We start from the raw sequence: 21,868 nt of genomic DNA on the forward strand, positions 1-21,868 counted from the left end.
GCCTCCTCAAAAGGCTCCCTGCACAGTTGTTCTCAAAGTAGCCTCGTCCCCAGAATATCTGGGGACAAGTAGTTAAAAAGACAGGCTGCCTGGCCCCATCTCGGACAGAAGGAACACAGCCGCAAGTTGGTAAGAAGCAAGGGGTTTGATTTGAGAAAGGTGGCTTCAGTAAACAGGGAAGAACAGGAATTTGAGGATGGGGGGAAGGCTGGGGAGGATGGTGAGCAGACAGAGGGGTTACCAGAAGGCCAGGGAGACTTCTGAGCAGTGTCATTTTAATGGTGGTCATCACTTACACTTGTCTCCCACATTAAAAAAAAAAAAAAGAATTGAATCTTGGTTAGGGTTGGGAATAAGATATGTTTAAAAAGAAAAACAAAGCCATATTTAGAGGTTTGTTTTGTTGAATTTTATTATTGACAATGGCGCCAAAGAACCAACATACAACCACTTGAACTAAATGGAATGGTAAGAGTTTTAAACATTCAAACATGGGATGAAGAGGTGATTTCACCAGTCAGAGAGCTTAAAAAGACATCATTCATTCTTTCATTCATTGTAAACTAGTGCACAAACAACATCTAGAAAAGAGATATATTCATATTCCTCGTTCTTTCATATTAGCTGTCAATTTCTTTCTGTTTTGCTACCAGCAGAACCTAGACAATTTGGCTACTACTAACTTTCCAGGCACATCTGCAAGCCCCATTGTATACCCATTCTGTCGTGAGAAATTCCCATTCTCCTGTAACTTCTTGTCTTATCAATCCTTACAGTTCTTTCCATTCAATGAGATCTAAACATGGTATCATCTGAAATCCCTCAAGGGGGCCTGGCACCGTAGCCTGGCAGCTAATGTCCTCACCTCGCACATGCCGGTATCCCCTATGGGTTCTAGTGTGTTTCCTGGTGGCCCCACTTCCCATCCAGCTCCCTGCTTGTGGCCTGGGAAAGCAGTCAAGGACAGCCCAAAGCCTTGGGACACTGCACACACGTGGGAGACCTGGAAGAGGCTCCTGGCTCCTGGCTTCGAATCAGCTCAGCTCTGGCTGTTACGGCTGCTTGGGGATTGAAAGAGCGGACAGAAGATCTTCCTTTCTGTCTCTCCTGCTCTCTATCTGACTTTCCAAAAGTGAACAAAAACAAATGAAACCTCCCTCAAGAAGAGAGTACTCTTTTGCTTGCTTTACTGGTTCACTGAGACGCCTCAGAGTCCATGTCCCGGCAAGGAAGCTGTTGGCTTGCCACTGAATCCACAGTGCAGCTTCACCTGGCATTCCCTGCCTCAGTGAACATCACCTCCAGGTCCAATCCATCAGGCAATCCCAACTACCTTCTCTTTCTACTCTCCATGTTATGGTCATCTTCATCCTTGGCTGTGAGAATAGCTTCCTGCCTACTCTTTTGTCCCTTTCTGCTCATTTGCAAAGTGCTGATGCTGCTGTAGGTCTGGTTTCTATCAGTCATTACCTTGTCGCTCTCTGATTGCCATCCTCCCATTTTATCATTTTTTTTAAAATCTGCGCCATTGGAAGAACCAGTAATCTGGGTGCCCAGCTTCTAGTCTTTCTCACGGTCTGTTTTTGTTTTTGTCACTCTAAATAAACCTTTAATGGCTGCAGTTTGGGTCAGGACCTAAAGGGTGGGTGGTCCAGGCCACGAACAGGGAAGCAGGCTGCTCAGTAGGCAATCTGGGAAGCTGCTGGCAGTAGTCCCCCCAGTGCATGTAGCCTTGGTTGTTGCAGTAGCTGACCTGCTGGCCTCGGAAATGGCCACCGTAGGTTCCCGCTTGTGTCGAACACCCCCTCATTGTTCTCCACCAGGCTGCCCACCTTCTCGCCAGCTGCAAGTCCAGGTTCTGCTGGGTGCAGACCATCGCCACCGTCTGCCTCGGCTGATTCAGGGAGGCCATCATCTCCTTGTTAATAATGGTCTTGCTGATGATGGAGTGGGCAGGTCCAGCTCAGGCATGTCCATGCTAATGGAATCGTAGACACTGCCTCAGGGCCTCTTCCTGGATCTTCCTGACCGTCATGGAGTCCATGATGTTGAACTTGGTCTTGAGCTTCTTCCATCCCATGTGGTAGATCCAAACAGGGGTGGATGACCTCAGAGTTCTCAGCCTCCAAAGGCACTCCAATTCCCCGTGGTCTCCTTGGCAGTTGGGATGTAGTTCTTGGTGACCGTACTGATGGTCCTTGGTGAGGATCTGGGAGTCTCCAGGGTTGGGAACTTGGTCTTGATAATGATGTCTTCCCCCAGGCTGTTTTCAGAAGCAGCAGTTGGAACAGCTCAGTCTGGGCCTCCAGATCCACGCCCTTCATGATGAGGATGGCGCCCGTGACAGCGATCTTAGCTTCTCCTTCACAAGAGGCACTCCGCCAAGACCCTTTCCCATTCCCGCCTTCATTTACCTTCTCCTCATCATCATCCAGGTGCTTCGATATCCTGGCATGCCTCTTGACTTAGGCCTCCCATTTCTTCTTGGTGCCATCTTGTCCTCTGTGGTGGGGGCCTTCTTGAGGAATCTGGAGGCCAGTGCTGTCGGTTTTCCCTTCCAGTTCTTCTGAGTTGGAACTGGACAGTGAACAGGTGCCCCACTCCTCATCAGCTCGGAGTCTTCTGACTCTAAATTCGAATCCTCCATCTTTTTGAGAAACTTGTGACTCCCTCCGGAAGGGACTTCTGATTCCTTCTTCAAGAAACATGCAGCAGTGACTTCATCCTCGTCCTCATAGCCTTCCAGATCCTCCTCATTCCTCGGCGTCTTCACCTGCAGACTCTCAGGGTTCTGCTTGTAGCTGGTGATGTGGGACTCACAGTCTCTGTTGGATTTCCAGATCTTCTGGCGCATTGTGCCTAGGGCTTTGATCTTGTTTTTGCTCATTTTCTTCCTCTCTTCCTTATATTCCCAAAGCTCGTTGAGGTGGTCCTCCAGGTCCACCAGGATGTGGATTTAGAAGTGGGGAGTACCTTCCTTGTCCACGATGCTCTTGGCCTTCCCGTAGGTCTTTCACAGGAGCTCAGACTGTTGCAGTCATTTGGCGACATCCCGAATCTTTCTGGCATCGCAGATTGTGCGGATGAGTTTGGTCATCCTTGGTGCTGCAGACAGCTCGCTTGGCGCCTTCTTCATCCTTGCTGAGCAACAGCGGCTCTGGGGAGAAGTTCCTCCCCCAACAGCGACGCTCGGACTTACTGTCCGATCCGCTTGTGAAAAATGCGACCTGGCGAAGGCATGGGGGGCTGTGGTGTGCACCGCCGAACCAGATGTGCTGGCACACTGCAAAGCAGAAACACCAAGAGGGGGGAGCTCTTATCGTTTATACAACGTTTTAATACCAGCATAAGTCTTCAGAAGGCAAGCATATCTCCCAATTTTTTTCCTCACTGATTCAAATAAAATCTTTTTAAGTTTTTAGCTTAACATTTTCGTCACCAAAAAAAAAAAAAAAAAAAAAAAAAGCCAAAATCCTGCCCAAACTGCAGGATGCTAGAAGCCTTTCCTGCCCTGCCCTCAGCCTTTTGAGATCTTTTTGTCCTTTGAAGTCAAGTCAGCTGAACTTGCCCTTTAAGTGGGTGGAGATTTCCTAGAGAGAACTTCACCTGATGTTGGTCTCCAGAGAAACTGCGTTGACCTTTGCATGCAGCACATCCTCGAGGCATTTAATGAATGTTAGTGTGTTTCACGTGGATAGATTTTTAGACTTTCTCAGGAAAGGGTCCAAAAACTGAATTCATGTTAGTGTTCTAGAGTTCCATAATAGTTGAATGAAAACCACCTTTCATATGAAAGCATTGCTGTATTCTATTTGTTTTATTTCAAAATGAGCCAGGTCATTTTACCACCAGAAAGGAAGAGAGGGGATTAAGCTGAAATTAATGTTTTGATGAAGATGAGGCAGATGGTAAATTGACCCGAGGGAAGCAAAAAAAAAAAAAAAAAAAAAAAAAAGAAAGAAAAATCAACTTACCACATGTTACCAACAGAAACTCTTCCTGATTGATGTTCAGTGACTTGGAAATTCTCTCCAGGGCAAACTGCTTATATTTTCACTGCTTACTCACATACATTTAAGCCATAGATTAATTTCAGAACAAGAAATGAAAGCTATAAGGAACCTTAGACATCAGCTTAGCTTGTGGTTTTCGGACTTTTCTCTCTCTTTCTTGTTGTTAAGCATTAGAACCCTGTATTCAATCAAAATCGTGCATGAAATCCCATTAGATGAAATAAATAAAAATGGAGTTGTTTTGGTTAAAGTGGGTTGGGAGCCCAGGACCTAGCCCTTTGCCTAAGGCTCTCCAGCTTGCATGGTGGCCCCAAAGCGCACAGGGAGAGCACTGTTGATCTGAGTTGGAAAACCAAACACCTCCAGGACAACAGCGATTCGGAGGGGTTCAGGACATGCCTGGAATTACAGCATTACTCAATGGTAGAGCTAGAACTAGGTCTGGGGTTTCTATTCCTCCAATCCAATATCCCGTTTGTCTTTGCTGGTTGTTTTGTTTGCTTACTTGTTTGTGTGGCTGTGGTGCCATGAAACTTATCCTCGTCACCTCAGGGTGATCCTTGCTTTTTCCCAAAGCCAGCACACATGCAGAATGCAGTCTGTTGAACTTCTTCCTGCAGTATATTGATATCTTTTATTCTAAACTCTGTTGTTTAGCAACCATTTACCAACTGGCTGTATTTTCTTCATGGCTCTCTAACTAACCTCTTGTCACTACCATATTTTCATAACAACATGCACTGTATAGTAGCACAGTGATAGGAAATTCTTTCTCTTTAAAGATTTATTTATTTATTTGAAAGGCAGAGTTGCAAAGAGAGGAGAAACAGAGAGAGAATCTTGTATGTTTCTAGTTCACTCCACAAATGGTCACAAAGGTTGGGACAAGGCCAGATCAAAGCCAGGAGACAGGAGTTTCTTAGGGGTCTCCCATGTGGGGCAGGAACCAAAAGCTCTTGGGCCATCTGGTGCTGCTTCCCAGGTGTTTTAACAGGATGCAGGGTCAGAAGTGGGGCAGCTGGTACTGGCACCCATTTCGGATGCTGGTCTTAACCTGATACACCACAATGCTAACCCCAACAGGCAATTCTAAGAACTGTTTCACTGCAGCCTTTAGGATAATTTAAGATAACCAAGATCAATTAGAGAAGAGGCCTAAGAATTCCAGCTTGAGGTCTGGATTAAAATTAGGGAAAAAAACAGGACTTTTCAAATTAACAGAACCAAATTACTCACTCGTCATAAGGCACAAAGTGGAAATTTGAACAACCTAATCAACTGCACATATCCCAAGGAAAATGTTTCATGTTAATAACTTTTAACAGACAAAGAGAAAATCAAATAAAAAATCCAAAGCCTTGCCATTTAGAGAAAGCCAGTGTTAAACTTTTCTTTAGAACTCTCTTTTTAAATTAACTGCATGAGTTTATTATAATATAAAATATTATACTATTAATGGAATTCTGTAACTCAGATCTTGGAATGGAAAAACATTTTGATGCTCTTTCCACCAAAAACAAATGTCACTCTACTTGATAGGATTCAGTGTTTTTTTTTTTTTCCAACAGTGTTCTTTGGTCTGTATTTCTTGTACTTTATTTCAGCAATCCGCTGTGGTCAGTTACATAGTTTGTTTCTAATTTTTTAGCTATTTAAGTATTATGTATTATGTAGTATATATACATACTTGCCTTAGGGTAAGTTCATAGAAGAGAAATTGCTGAATCAATATCTATTTCCATTAAACTAAAAGCTCAACTAGAACAAAAACAAAACAAGGGTAATGCTGAAGAGCCTTTTAAAATCCCTGCTTGTTAACACACGCTTCAAAAGAAAACCCTGGGCCTGGAGCGATGCCTCAGTGGCTAAATCCTTACCTTGCAAGCACCAGCATCCCATATAGACACCCATTCATGTCCCAGCTGCTCCATTTCCCATCCAGCCGCATACTTGTGGCCTGGGAAATCAGTAGATAATGGCCCAAAACCTCGGGACCCTTCATCTGCATAGGGGATCCAGAGGAAGCTCCTGACTCCTGGTTTCAGATCAGCTCAGTGCTGCCTATTGTGGCCATTTGGGGAGTGAACCAGGAGATAGAAGATCTTTCTGTCTCTTCTTCCCTGCATAAACCTGATCTGGCTTTCCAATAAAAATAAATCTTAAAAAGGAAAAAAATTGCCTATCAACTTCAAACCTTTAATGTAAAAACTATAAATATGGGTCCCTTTTACAGAGCATGGGCACACCTAACTGTAAGCTTTTCATTAGCTGGCTAATGAAGAACCTAAACAAACTTCCACTTCAGTGCACATGTTTGTGTCATTTCTTTCGCTGATGGCAGTGTTTCATGCATAGGTTAATAAAGTGTAGCTGTTCATGGTGTGGGCTTTGCAGCTGGTGTGTGACCATAAGTACTTCTTGGTTCAGGTGTCCGTCACACTGGAGCTGTGATGATACCAGTATCAACATCATATTGTTGTTAGAAGGATTAAGTGATTAAAAAATGGAAAAATACTTGTAATAAGACATATTAAATGTAAGCATGTATTAACGTGCAGTAATTTTAGCTAGTCTCCAATTAATAGATGTTTCAGTGTTTCAATCATAGAGAAACTAGAATTACTTGATATATGTATAGTTGCAAAAATATATTCTGTATACTTAAAAATGGAAAATAGAATTATTAAGTCAAATGATAGACACATTTTTAATGTTCTTGCTTCCATATACCCTCCACTTCTTACAGAGTGACAACTAATATTCTGAAGTTGTATAAACTTCTCTGTTTTCCAACAAATGGTCAGTATTTGACTATCGGTCAGATATATGAATACACACACTGCACTCCTGTGCTTATTAATGAAGCTCAGCAGTTTATGTTTTGTCAATCACTGCTCTTTAAATACCTGAACACTCCTAAAATGATCATGGACTGCTTTTCTATGAAGATGTTCTTAAAATATGTTTGTAAATGTCTCTGAATATTATAAATGTGAACTTGTATTCATATGTATTATAAATACTATTTCTCAAATTTTCATCTATTTTTCAGTTTTATCTTTGGTTTTGCTTCCTGAATCCTATACCATCAGATTGCCAAATCTTTAAAACTCAGTGCAACCAAATTGCCATCCTTACATCAAGGTTTTTCATTTTCCCCACCTAAAATATTTCACTTTTGTAGGAAGGGGAGATAAAAGGCAGTTATTCTAAAATCATCTTAACAACATCTGTTGATTCTGTTCTGGGCGTTGTCCGAGTTTTCCTGCAAGGTACAGATAATGTTAGGCTTGTCAGAACAGTAAGGCTTGCTGTCCCTCTTGCTTTTCTTAATCCTCGTCCTCTTCATTCTCATAACCCTTTAAAAATGCAAAAACCATGCGTAGTTATTGAGGCCATAAAAGCAGGAGTGAGGCTAGAAGTTAGCCCTGTAGACTGTGGACTGCCTGCCTTTGCTCCCAGACCTGTGTGGCATCCAGCCACTTGCCTCAGGTCCCTCCCCAGAGGGGATGAGCACTCCCCGTCACCGACCACTCTCAGTCTCCCGTTTGGTTCGCCACTTTGGCTCTGGCCACCCACCTCCCATCTATGGGTCTACAAAATAGCCAACGAGCCCTTTAAATGAGATAGGGCGTAGGAGAAAGGGGCATGAGGTGGAGAGGAAGAGCTACGATAGAATGGGGAGTATTTTTATGCTCTTAAAACTATATATATATATTTGAATAAATTTAATAAAAAAATTCAAAAAATCCCAGTTCCTATGAAATTACAACACAATGTAATTAATGAATAAATTTAATAAAAAACTATATATATATGAAGTATATGAGGTTTATTTCCTTTTTATAAATTAAAAAGATTCTCAGTGAACTTCCAAAATTAATGTAGTGCAGCAAAAACTAAAGTTGTTATTATTATTATTACTATTATTGATGTGGTGGTTGTACTTGTTTTGGTGGAGGGAGGTGGCGGGTTATTGTACTTCTGGACATTTGAGTTGCATTTTAAGTGGGTACAGTTACCTGTAAGCATGTGTAGGTAAAAGAGAGAAGAGAATCTGAGAGGTGTCATGTTATGTAGTCATTGGAGTTTTCACATTGAGATATAATTGCCCTAAATAACAAAACCAGAATTGACCAAGTTAAGCTTTAAATAACTAGGTTAACATTTAAGCTTAGAGCAAAATGGGGAAATAAAGGAGGAACAGGAAGTGGAAGAGGCAGGGGCAGAGTTGGTCAGAGGGCGGAAGGAAGAGTACATACCTTGTCACCTAAACTGGGATGAATTCATTGTCCCTATTTGTATTTCACTGTGTCTCTCTGCTTGTGTTACTCTGGTCTTCGTGGACCTAGTCCTGTCCGTGTTAAACTTCAACAGAGTGAGAAGTGTCATGATGAGAGCTTCCTTCCTACTCCTGAGAACTTGTGGTACTGAGGCAGCTCCTCTTACCCTTGGAACTGACCCCACCCCCGAGTTCTCCCTCCCTCTGCTGGTTCACTCATTCTCTCTTTTGAGAGTCCAACTCTTGTCTCCCCATCCCAACATCCCTAATTCTCCCAGTGCTCTTTTTGAGCCACATACACAGCTCAGTGTTTTTTAACTTCTTAAAGGACGCAGATAATTTGCAACAAAAATTAAGTATAGGTTCAATTACACATGTCAGTATGAATTAGATGCATATTGTTGAGATATTTTCAAGAGTTCCTCTTTGAAGCAGTACCTTTTTTTCCACATTTGTTGCCTCTTATTCTCATAAAGTTAGGTCTTTGTTTTCTTTTTTCAGTTGCAGGGTTGAGCTTGGGTTATTATTGCTGCTTGAGGCATGTGACAGCAGAGCAGGGCAGCTTCCACAAGGACAGCCCTGGGGTCTCTCACCAGGCTGGCTCCTGAGGGTCAGATCTACAGTTTTGTCTTGATCTTGCTGAAGAAATTTCCAAATCTCACTTCAAATTGTTTATAATTCGGAGGTTTTTGTAACTATTTTCACTTTATTATTGGAAATTTGATTGAAAATTTGTTTGCCTTTTATTTGAAAATCAGAGTGAAAGACAACAGGATCTTCCATCCACCAGCCAACTGTCCATGTGTCCACATGTCCACACAATCCAGGAAGAACCAAAGGCCTGCCCGGCAGCTGGACCTCCCTGTTTCCTCCATGGCCACACATGGAGCGAGGGTTCCCGTGGCAGGGTAGCCTCTCAGGTGGCACATCCTGCCATGTTTGTGTCTGTAGGAAGCACATCAGTTCTCTCAAAGGAACTTCAAATTCAGGCTTCCTAAGCTGGTGCTTCTCACATTTGAGTAATGTGAAGATGAATGAAAATTAATCAGAAAGTAATGGAATTAATGAAAACTTCATAGCATCTGCATGTAGACAACTTATTTTCATGCAAATATTATTTACTTATATGTCAACAGAAATTTGGTTTATTAGTGTATCCATAAATATATAAGCACCTTCTTCCTATTTATATATTCAAAACTAAGCCAAAGTCACAGGTCAGAGTCAAGAACCGAATTACTGAGGAGCTTCAGCTGACCAGCCCCGTGAGTGTGAGAGATGATGACTTTAAGGAATCACCATTAGCTAATGACAGGAATGTAGTCGGCCTGCCAGACATACCCTCTTTTGAGGTGGATGTGCACAGGCCACTCTGTGCTGGGTGAGCCCACCCTTAGCCTGCCCACTTTTATCCTGTTGAAAATCTCCATCAACCACGATGTCATCGGAGAAAAGTGCAGACTGATGTATTGGTATTTGTCTATGTTCTTTATTCCAAAAATTAGTCTTGACTACTTGGCAAAACACTAACATGGGTACAGTCATGGTGTTAAATTATAAACTGATGCCCCAGATAATTCAAAAAACATCCCGTGTACAAATGTTATTAAAAACCAACACAAATTCCTTCAAGTCTCCCAAGAACTCAAGCTCTGGGAGTCAGAAGAATCCTTGCTGGACTAGGTGTCTTGCTTTTAGATTTGGAGAAATAGGAAGTTGATACTGTGACGCTGCAGGTAAAGCTTCTGCCTAAGACACCAGCATCCCATGTCCCCACTGCCTCTTCTGCTCCAGCCCCTGTTGGTACCTGGAAAAGCAATGGAGGATGGCCCACTGTTGGGGCCCCTGCCACCCACTCGGGAGACCCAGAGGAAGCTCCTGGCTTCAATCTTGCCCAGCCCTGGCCATTTCATCCACCTGGCAGGGAACAGGAATGGATCAGCAATTGGAGGGTCTCTCTCTCTCTCTCTCTCTCTCTCTCTCTCTCTCTCTCTCTCTCTCAGTTAATAAATCTTTAAAAAAGAAAAAAAAAAGTATAAGATTTGATGAAATGGAGCTTTTGAGTCTAGCCTTACACAGTGAAGATACTTCGCGGGATGATTTAAAGACAACTCAAGTCAAGAATTTTACTTGTATGAGGCCGTTCAAATTCTTGGATGTTTAAATCCATTTTTCCACAATAGTATTGCAGGGGCCAAACATAAATGCTAATTTATACACTTTGAAATTGATAGAGTAGCAGATCTTTCTTTGTTTCATATGCAGTTATACATGAAGCAAATCCTAGCAGCTAAAGCATAGGATAAGTAAACTCTGATATCACCATGATATGGATTAAGTACCTGCAGAGGAGAGGCACACACACTGGGCACCACAGAGGGAGCAGAGAGAGGTTAAGCTTTGGAACTCTCCCCAAGAGAAAAGCACCTTAGTTTCTTAAACTAGCCAGGAGATCTTTATTCATGTGTTTAAAAACATGTCATTTAAAAAATCAACAATTCATTGATTGTGAGACTGTCCCTTTTAGGTTTTTTTTGGAACTTGCACCCTCTCTGCCTGTTCACTCCAGGATCTCTTCTCTGCAGTTCACAGTGGGAGCAAGGGGCCGGGAGGGAAGGACACACAGAATCATGCCATGGACACACAGAATCATGCCACAGACACGCTTCCCTGTGTGCGTCTGAACACAGTCCCGCAAGACCTTTCCTCATCAGGAAAGCCTGCTTGAAATGCTTGTTGCTTTGCACCTTCTACCTGAATGTTTTTAATGTTTATATATGTGACTTGTAATTAACTTTCTGACTTACCTTTATAGCTCAGTACCTTAAAGAATAAATGTTTACTGCTGTAGGTATGTTGAAGAGAGTGAGTTTATGGCGAAGTTAAGCTTACAAAGGAAAGGATGACTCATTAATATTTTATTTACTAATGTGAAGAGCATACATAAATGGTCATATGGAGATCCCCCGTCTCCTGGTCCACTCCCCAAATGTGTGTATCAGATGGACCTTGGCAAGGTCAAATGGGGAGTTCCTACTGCATTCTAAATCTCTCACAAGGGTGACAGCGTCCTCATTATGAGCTATCACCAGCTTCCTGGAAAGGTGCAGGTTAGCAGGGAGCTGGAGTCAGGGGCAGAGCGAGGATGATCCACAGGGTGAGAGTCCCACACACCCTCATGCAGGTGAACCTGGGCACTCACCTACAGGGTGAGAGTCCCACACACCCTCATGCAGGTGAACCTGGGCACTCTCCCACAGGGTGAGAGTCCTACACACCCTCATGCAGGTGAACCCCTGCACTCTCCCACAGGGTGAGAGTCCTACACACCCTCATGCAGGTGAACCTGGGCACTCTCCCACAGGGTGAGAGTCCTACACACCCTCATGCAGGTGAACCTGGGCACTCTCCTACAGGGTGAGAGTCCCATACACCCTCATGCAGGTGAACCTGGGCACTCTCCTACAGGGTGAGTCCCACACACCCTCATGCAGGTGAACCCCTGCACTCTCCTATAGGATGTGGAAGCCCCAGGGGCTTCTGGACTGATGCGCCTGCCCCAGACACAAGCATTCATAGCGAGTTCTTGAATTAATGCCATTATGCATGGTCTCATGTAACCTTCACACTACACGTAGCATGAACTATGTTTCCACACTCACTTCGTGTTAACTCCAGAGTAAGTGTAATTTCCTCTTACTTTCCAGGGAGTCCTCTTGTAGTGACCTTTGTCTTTCAGAAGCTGAGTCAGTTGGGTTCACCTAAGCATGGAGTGAGATTAGAAGGGTTTCAGTCTCTGGGTGGATGTTAATTATCCTCACTGCACCCCCCTTCTCTCCCTTTCTTTGCCTTCTTTCCTCTCTCCTTCCCTGTCTTCACTTCTCTTTCCCTCACTAAGCAGTAGGCAGGCTAGGAGTAAGAATGGCCTCATGCAGATGAACCATTCCAGCCTCATTGTTGCAGAGCCTTGTTTTCATGGGGCCAGGGGGCAGGGTGGAATTGTGCCCAAGTGTCATACAGACTGTCAGCTGTACTTTTGGTAATTCAGTGAAAGGCCCTCTCTAGTCCTGGGCCACTCTCCTGTTTCATCCTAGCATCTATACTTTCTGGACACAGGGATCAGGGTTCTTGTAACATTACAGTCCAATGGATGTGGTACCCAACTCTGTCTTTCAAACAAGTTATTTTCCTAAAAGCAGTTACCTCCTTGAAGTATGTGGATGCCAGCAGAGGAGGAGGCAAAAACAACCCATCAGTTGTCACAAAGGACTTTAGCAAACTCTCAGGCCCTTTGCTTTTCTCCTTAGTACTACCTACTTTTTTAGTTTCTTTTGCTGAAATGATAGGAGCAAGAAGGAAAATTCAACTCTGATGTTTATTTGCCACATGGTGATAAATGACGGTGAATTTCAAACCATTCATCTACTGAATTCTGGAAATAGAGGATTTTATTTGTACAATGCCTTTATGACCCCCACTACCTCAGCAATGTAAAAATTATGCTGCGTTTTTAAATAAAGTGCTTTTATTAAACAGAACTGTTACAAATGTATTATATTCTTAGCCAAAGTAACACATTTATTTAATGCAAGCATGTCCAAAGAGCAGCACATGTAGAATTAAGTATGATTAATATGCACTTGAAAGCTGTTATGAAGTAAGTGTAATTTCAGCATTTGTGAGGTCTCCTAAATTCACTGTGTAATTTTGTGTGCAGTCACATTAGGTCAGAATGGAAGGATTCTTGTCTTTGTGTTTTAAAGCAGAAATCTGTATCCTGTGATACCATGCACTCTTTCCAAGTAAATAAATCACTATTTAAAGCTGGAACGTAACTAGCCGGACGTAACTAGCAGGTGGAAGGTCTTTCTCCTCTTGGACCTCCACCCCAGTACACAGTCTTTCAAGCAAATAAATCCCACCTTCCCCCGTTTTGTAAAAAGTGGAGCCCATCAGGCCAAAGCAGGAGCGAGGCTATGAGATAATCTGTCCGTTAACTTATTCTCCTATCCTGCTATTGTCTCCAGGACACCCACAAGAAATGCATTACCATTTTCATTATTAATCCAGTTAACTTAGTTTGTCCATGTTCTTTATCCTCTGTTCCTCTGTAACTGTGTACTAAATTTTCTGCAAATCAGAGCTCTGAGGGAAGAAACTGTTTCCCTATTAATTTTGGTTGCATAGCAGGTATTCCACAAACACTTGTTCAATGAGCACATGAACAGCTTCCTCGTGGACTGGCTAAGGATTCAGAGATGATGCATGACAAGAAATAATTTAGTATAAATAAAACATAATAAAAAGGAGAGCCTAAAATATTAAGAATACCGGAATGCCAGTTCCACATGTTGCTGAAATCTAAAATCTGGTGTTTATGATTGTTAAGAAGGCATAACTACAGAGATATGGATGCAGAAATCTCAATCTACAACTCTTTTTTGTATTGAATGCATTTATTTTTTCCCTTTTATTTTATTTTAAATTTTATGATGCAATTCCATAGGCTCTGGGATTTCCCTTACTACCTCCCCAACATCCCTCCCCTCAAGTGATTTCCCCCATACTGCTACAATAGTATAGTCCTTCATAAGCAGTTGTAAGTCCCTCCATGTGCTCTTCCATGTGTCCTGACATTGCTGGTACAGACAATGGCAGACAGTCCAGCATTCTATTGTCAAGATACATCCAACAGCCGCTTTGATTTGGAAGCAGTGATGCACACTGCACTGCATCTTCACATCTGGGTATGCAAGTCTCTAATATGCTGCTACTATGCATCCCCTTAAATGAAAATCCATAAAACAAAATCAACAGCAGGAATAAAGTTAGAAAAATTTACAACACCACGGAGTGAAAAAACATGTAGCAGAAAGACCAATGTGTCGATGAAGAAATAAAACAGAACATAAAAATCCTTCTTGGAGAAAACGGTGCTACTGTATGATCTACAGGTCAATAAAGAACTTAATAAGAGAAAAGAAACTGTTTCGAAGAAATGACAGTAAGAACAAAAATACCAAAACCCATGGATTTCACCAAAAATAGTATTAAAAGTGCTATTGATCTTATATTATACCAAAGAGAACATATGGTATTTGTCCTTTTGGGACTGATTTATTTCACTGAGCATAATGGGACCATTTGGTTGTAAATGGTAGTATTTCATGGAGTAGATGTACCCCAGTTTCTTTAACCACTCCTCTTTGGATGGGCATCTGGGTTGTTTCCATGTTCAATCTGTAACTCTGACTTACATTTTAGCTTTCTACTCTAATCAGAGATACATTTTTGGAATAGCATCTGTGAGCCATGGCTGCTAGTAATCAGCAATTTCTGAGTTTTTCTTTTCCTTGAGCACTAAAGAAATTATTAGTTGATGGACTCGCCTAGTAAGGCCCAAGCACGGCCTATGGGCTGCTGGCTCGCGCAGGTCCACAAACTGCTACACCCTCTTACCTCTGAGACGCTAAGACACTCAGTCCTGCTCACCAATGCCCAGCTGGTAAGCAGGCTCTTCTGGGCTCCTGCCCTGTTGTCAGAGTCCAGTTCCACTGTCACCTCCTCTAGGAAGCCTATCTAGCCCTAAGAGTCCACGGGGGGGGGGGGGGGCTCTCTCCTGTATTTTTACCACATTTTTGGTCCCTGGTGTTTATTTTTTTCACTTAGAATGAATTGCCCTTCATTGTGAGGCTGAACTAACAGGATCAGGGAGAAGTCCACATTCACAAGTATTCAGCACAATCGGCAACATAGGATCAACTTCGCAACCCATAGCAGCCCATTCATTCCTACACAAATCAGAAGGGGATTTTTTCCTGGAGAAATTACCAAAGAAATTTCTAACTCAGAGATGCTAGGCAAGGCAGACGGCAGTGGTGGATAAAGCCAAGAGGATGTTGTGGAAGTCTGTATCCTGACTTAGTGGCCCCAAGGCCCTTTCCTGCCCTGCCAGCAGCTGATGGATTGCCCTGCCCTAAAATGGCAGGATAGTGAGCTACTCTTAGGAGCTCTCAGTGAAAATGTCCTGCATTGCAGTGAGAAGTCCAGCTTCCCACCTAATCACCTAATGGGTAGGGTCTCTATTCCTCAAACTCTTCAAGCACAAGAACTTCCTAATGGCCACATGGCACTGTCTTAATAAATTGTTCAAGTGATTAACGAGAGTAGAGTCCGAGAACATGGTGACTTCCTGGCTAAGCAGTTGTCTGGCTATCTCAGTTCTAGAATTCAGTTTGGGGACCCATTCCTGGAAAATCCTCCTGATTTCCTCTTGGAAACTTCTATAATTATGCTCTCGCAATGATTCCTGGAGTGATTTATCCTTTTAATAGACTCTTTTATATTTAAACTAGCTAGAGTAAATTCTGTTGTTGTCAATTAAGAATTCTAAATACACAGTTTAAATTTCTAGTTAGTGGATATTATTACTACGATTACACCTTAGCAATAGTGAGCAATGAATGAAGCAGAATAACAACCCTGACAATAACACTTCTTAAGTAGTAAGGATTTACAGAAACTAATTTTTAGAATAAGTCCATATTAGACATCCATATATCTTTTGAATTTTCAGGGTTGTTCATGTAAGGGAAGGGTTTTTAAATAATGTGCATGAGAAATTTTAAACTGAAAGTTCAAGGTGTGAGTGAGAGGGAGAGTGTAATAGATGATAATGCACCAGCTTGAGGATTAAAGAACCTTTGTGATTGGTAACTTGGTCACAAGACCAAGACCTGGCTGGCAATGAAACACCTGGGAGACCGTGTCTCCTCCACTCCTCTGCTGTGACAGCAGCGCCGTGGTTATAACCCACCACTTTGTAATCTATTTAATATAATCAGCTTTGTTTCAGACTTGTATTTTCTTGGAAGGATCTCACTCATTAGAAAAATAAGCCTGTACGTGAGGGGGAGGGAGACAAAGAAATGATACTTTTACACTTTTATAAATAAAAGGTGATTGAGTCTGAGCTTAATGGTGTCATTTTTACAGGGATTTTTAAAGAGAGGATCAGAGTAGAAAATAAGCATTTCTAATGGAAGAAAGAAGGCAAACACAAGAATATACAATTGAATGTGTTCTACGTGGAAAATTAAAAATCACTGAGTTTCCTAGGCAGCAGGAGTCCCTTGACTAAGTGGTGGGTGGGCATGATGAATATGTATGCTACCAGAACTCTGTCAGTTGCTCAAAGCATGAGAGGCCTCGATTGACATATGTTGGCATCACGTTTTTCTGGGCTCTCATCCCTACTCAGGTACCCATGGTAATGACACCAGTTTCTGCTTGCAAAGATTCTGTTGCTAGAAAAAGAAATATTGGGGGGGAAAACCATTGTTTCTTGAACAACAATAATAAAACAAATTAAAGCGGTTGAATGTCCCTGTGATACCTCATCGCTCTTCAGTATTATGCGAAAATAGTTAGTTCCTGGCTGAAGAACTGTTAATTTGGACAAATCTGTATGCTACTACCCTGTCTTTGAAGCAAGTTCCTGGTGTCACAAACATCCAGTCACTTCTCCTTTGGCTGGCACAGTGATCTCATCCTGGTCTACTCACGTCTGTATCTCATCCTGGTCTACTCACATCTGTGTCTATTTACTGCAGCAGAGATAGGACAAGCATGTATCTGTTACCCCGAGGAGAAAAGTAACATTAAACAAACTAGGAATATTCAGTATGGCAAATGCCATCCTAATGAGTACCAGTGGAAGACGGTTATGAATGGAAGAAGAGGGCCAGTCCAGAGTGAGAATCTTTGTTCTAGTGAACACTCCGAGTGTCAGCAGTGTGGAACTTTATTCTCCGTTAGTGTGTCATGCTACCTGTTTCTAATCTGATGATTAGCATGAGAACTATTTGCATAGATGTATAGAATGTTAGCATAAGTCAGTAGAATTATAATAGAAGTCGTATTTAAAATGGAACTTGGTGCCATTATTGCATAATTCCAAGTTATATTCCACATTATTAATGTTTGTATATATATATATATATATATATATATATATATATATATATATATATACTTGTCCCTGTTATAAGACTTATGACTTTCTCCTGTGTCCTACTATTTTTAGAAACATTTGTTCCCTAAAAAGACAAATACCATGTTCCTCTGATGGTTTCAGCTAATACATAGAGTGCAAAGAAGACTGAATGAATATGGAGCTCAACTGACATCTTGTAATTTGAATGTTGCCCTATAACCTTGTCTGTACCCTATGGAACGGTGGCTAGCTACCTTTTACTTTTTTAGTTTTTACTTTTTTGCTCTTTATCTTTTTACTTTTTTTTTTTTTTTTTAGCTTTCACTTTTACTATCTACCTTTTACGGAGCTCTTGCTTTTGAAAAACATTGAGCCTGTGGTTACAAAGTAAATCAAAACTGTGTTATCCCAAAATTTTAAAGGAAAAAAAAGAAGAAATGGATGAAGGGAAAAGAGAATCATTGTTTTCTTAGAGTCATATTTATGGAATCTGTGTATATTGATAAATTAAAAATGTAATAAAGAAAGATTTTTAAAAATTTACTTCAAAGCAGAGTTACAGATACAGCGTGAAGAGAAAGCGAAAGCTCTCCATTCCCCAAATGCCATAATGCCCATAGCTGGGCCAGGCCAAAAACTAGGAACTGGAACTTCATCCAGGTCTCCCATGTGAGCAGCAGGGACGCAAGCACTTGGGGCATCAGCTGCTGCTTTCCTAGGAACATAAACAGGAAATCGGGCAGCCAGGACTCAAACCAGTGCTGCAGACGACCACTTCACACAGTGAACCACAGTACTGGCCTCAGACCAGTTTTAAAACTTCGCATCAGTCCATTCTTCATCAGAGCATAATCTGTGCATATTTTTGTTTTTATGCATTTTTGAGACATATTGGATTATTATTGTGTATTAGTATTTTAAAATGTGGAGGTTTGTATGAAGCCAGTCAGACCTATTTATCAAGGTTAGTAGTAAACTAAATGACTATAATGTTGATCTTTGAAATATTAAAATGCACTTTGTATCACATCCAGATAGATAATGCCTAGTATAATGGAATGGGTAGACCTATCGTACTGGAATTTTATTTAGAATGCATTACCAGCAATCCAGTAGTTTTAAAGCCATGGCTGTGTGTGTACCAATGTAAAGATGCTTAGATGGAAACACAAAAGAATTAGGACTTGTTCTTTTCCCTCAAGGAGCTTCTAATCATCTTGAAGAAGCAGGTTGAACCATTTAAGTAAGATCCTGTATTACAGAAATGTGGGCAGTCAGAGAGCTGTGGAAGAAAGAGGTCTGTGGTGTAACCGGAGTAATCTTCATGGGGGAGGGGACACCTGAGATTTGCCGCCTTTGGGGAAAGAAGACATTCACAGTATACATGTGACAGTAATCTAAACTTTGTAAATATTTAGTGATCAAAAGTAATGCCAATCAGTTAAGCATCTTACAGCTTTTCTTTCTCTAGAATTTTAATTTGATCTCATAGATGTGACTATCACATATCATAATCAACATCTGACTTTGGTTATCAAACAGTCTCAAACCAGTTCAAAAAGTATGAATAGCATATGCTATGTAAAGCTTTATGCTAAGCATCATAATATACAGAAATGAAAGACTCATGCTGTTAGCTTTGAAGATTTTGTTCCCTCTTTGGTAGGAAAGGTATACACACACAGACACACACAAATGGCTAAGTGTGTCATGAAACCAAAGCTGTTTGAATATTCCCCTAGTTGCAAATTCCCTGTGTGTGAATCGCATGAGGACGGAGTCCCGGTTGCTTGCATCTGCAGAAGCTGTTTGTCCACACACCCAGTCATCTGCTCACACCCATTGTGTAAGTTGTCTTGACAGCGCTCTGCCAGCTAGAGGCCATCCCTGGGCACCTGTCAACCCCACTTCTCTCTCCTGGCATTGATCCTTAGGTTTCTCCTGAAGGTTAGTGAACACATTCTTCCTCCTCTTGGTCCCCTTTCATCATTGTTAAGTTACTTCTACCGTGTGCTATTCTCCTATTTCTTGTGACTGTTGCCCTGTTACTACAGGGAAGAAACAATTGCTCTTTCATGCCCCCTCCCCTACCACTGTTTGAACAAAGCATTTCAATGCCCCTTGTATGAATAATGCTGGAGGAAAGGAACTGTGTGTAAATGTGAAGAAAAGAACAGTGTTCGTCCAGTGGCACTGGTGTCTGAAGCTTCTGAAAAGACATAAAATTTCTTTCTGAATGTCTATTTAAAAAAACCTTTCTCTGGCCCGGAGCAATAGCGTAGTGGTTAAAGTCCTTGCCTTGTACGCCCGGGATCCCATATGGGCACTGGTGCTAATGCCAACAGCCCCGCTTCCCATCCAGCTCCCTGCTTGTGGCCTGGGAAAGCAGTTGAGGACGGCCCAATGCATTGGGACCCTGCACCCGTGTGGGAGACCCGGAAGAGGTTCCTGGTTCCCGGCTTCAGATTGGCGCAGCATTGGCCCGTTGCGGCTCACTTGGGGAGTGAATCATCGGACAGAAGATCTTCCTCTCTGTCTCTCCTCCTCTCTGTATATCTGACTTGCCAATAAAATAAATAAATCTTTAAAAAAAAAATAAGTAAAGTTGCATTTAGTAATGATTTATTTATTCCAATATATTCAAAATACTATTATTTTAACATCTATTTAATATAAAAGTATTATTATGGGTTTGGTTTACATTCTTTTTCATATTAAGTTTTTGAGATTTGCTGCATATTTTATATTTGCACAATTCCCAATTTAACTAACTGCATTTCAGTTACTTCATAGCTGCCTGAGGCTGATAGCTACCATACTGGACAGCATATTACTAGACATTTTCTTTGAACTGACATATGTTACTTAACAAATTTCTTAATTAAGACGATGTAGTTTGGAAATTTTAAGTTCTATAAATGCTTTCTCTAGTCCTGTTGTTTATTTAGCTAATTTATATTCAAGATGTGCTTTGGTTGAACATCAGTTTCCCCAAAGCATCTAGATTTTTTTCGAAATAGCTATGCTGTATTATTTCATTGCTTGGAGTTGTTGCTGTCTCATTTAATTCTTTGACTCACAACTTTAATTAAACAAATAAGTATGAATACTCTTTCTTCCTCCTTTGTCAGTGCTTGATTATGAAATAATTTAGCAATGTGTCCTCAAAAACCTTGGGTTAATGACATTTGGAAATGAAGACTGCACTTCTCATGTTCCCCTGTCTGTATGTGTACATCTGACCACTGCCTCACATCCGAGTCCAGCTCGGTGGAGCCCCGCCTTCTCTATATGCTGAAGAATGCAGTACAAAAGGGAACATACTTTTATAGAAAACAAGCCAAGGACATTGTGTTCCATCTTTACAATGAAATGCAGATTTCCCACTAAAAGGCAAATCCATCATTTCAAAAGGTTGAATAGAATGATGCATTAAAAAAACCCAGCTGCATAAATTTAGGGCATTGAAAAACATCCAATAAAAAAATGTTCCCTGGTCTCAAACATTTTCATTTGATTATGTATTGGATAGGATTTTCATTCAATCTAGGATTTTTGCCTCTTAGTATTATGTCCTAAAATAACTTGACAAATTTTTTAAACAAGTTGGTCTCAACTGTGACTTATAATGTATTTTATTATTTAGGCTGTCCTTGTGTTTGTATTAATTTTCATACAAAAACCATTGGAATTGTCTTAAAATATTTTGCTTGTTCATGTGAAATCTCTTTTATGTTTTGATTTATCTGTTTTTTTTTTTTAATTTGAGACTTTATCAGCCAGGACAACCATTATGATCTCCAGCTAGCTTTCCTCACTATTTTTTTTCATTCATTGATCTTATTTTGTGCTATCTTTTCTATTCAAATTGAAAGCTACATTTTTACTATCATAGGATATTCTGCCAAACTTTGACCTGACTGACGTAGGAGTAGGAAGTGTAGTGGCCAAGGAGGGACCTGCTCTCCAACACACCATGGGGGCTATGAACTTTCTGGGCAGCAGATCTCTGTTCTGTGCTTCGGGGCCTAGCCATTGATTCTCAAGGAAGCAGTCTCTAAGGTGTTGGAGCCAAATGTTCCTTCATGGGGTGTGTATTTCCCTCAGGTGTTAATAATCACTTATTGAAAGTTACATCTCAATCATCAAGCTTTTCTCCTCTGGAATCTGGTCTTGCTATTTTTAAAGATTGGTACCATAGAGGTAGCCCGGGATCAGAGAGAGGACAAACGCCCAACAAGGCTGTCCTATCAGGCTGCTAACAGTGACTTGCTGGCCTCCTAACCTAGTTGGCCTTCTCCTATTCTACTGACTTCCAGGTCAGTCCCTACAAGTAAATGTTTCCAATAATTCTTTAGTATCCAATATGTTGTACTAGCACCACTTTGGTTATGTTTGTAGACCTCACCTCTCCAATGCCCATATTCTTCTTCTTAAACAATTGGTAGTTTTAAAAAAGAATATATTTTAGCTAATATCAGTCTGCTTCTAAGAGCAACAATTTTCTGGGATCATTCTCTTTCTGGACTTCTAATTTATTCTAGACCCAAAGGAGGACAGTATTCCTGTGCTTATGCT

General features: G+C 41.3%; 1 protein-coding gene across 4 annotated transcripts in view; it reads left to right on the forward strand.

Annotated features, from left to right (window-relative positions):
• DNM3 (dynamin 3) overlaps positions 1-21,868 on the forward strand; it is a 512,631-nt gene that overhangs the window by 342,216 nt on the left and 148,547 nt on the right. The window lies entirely within an intron of this gene.

The sequence above is a fragment of the Ochotona princeps genome, chromosome 2 (assembly GCF_030435755.1).
Source record: "Ochotona princeps isolate mOchPri1 chromosome 2, mOchPri1.hap1, whole genome shotgun sequence".
Lineage (NCBI taxonomy): Eukaryota > Metazoa > Chordata > Mammalia > Lagomorpha > Ochotonidae > Ochotona > Ochotona princeps.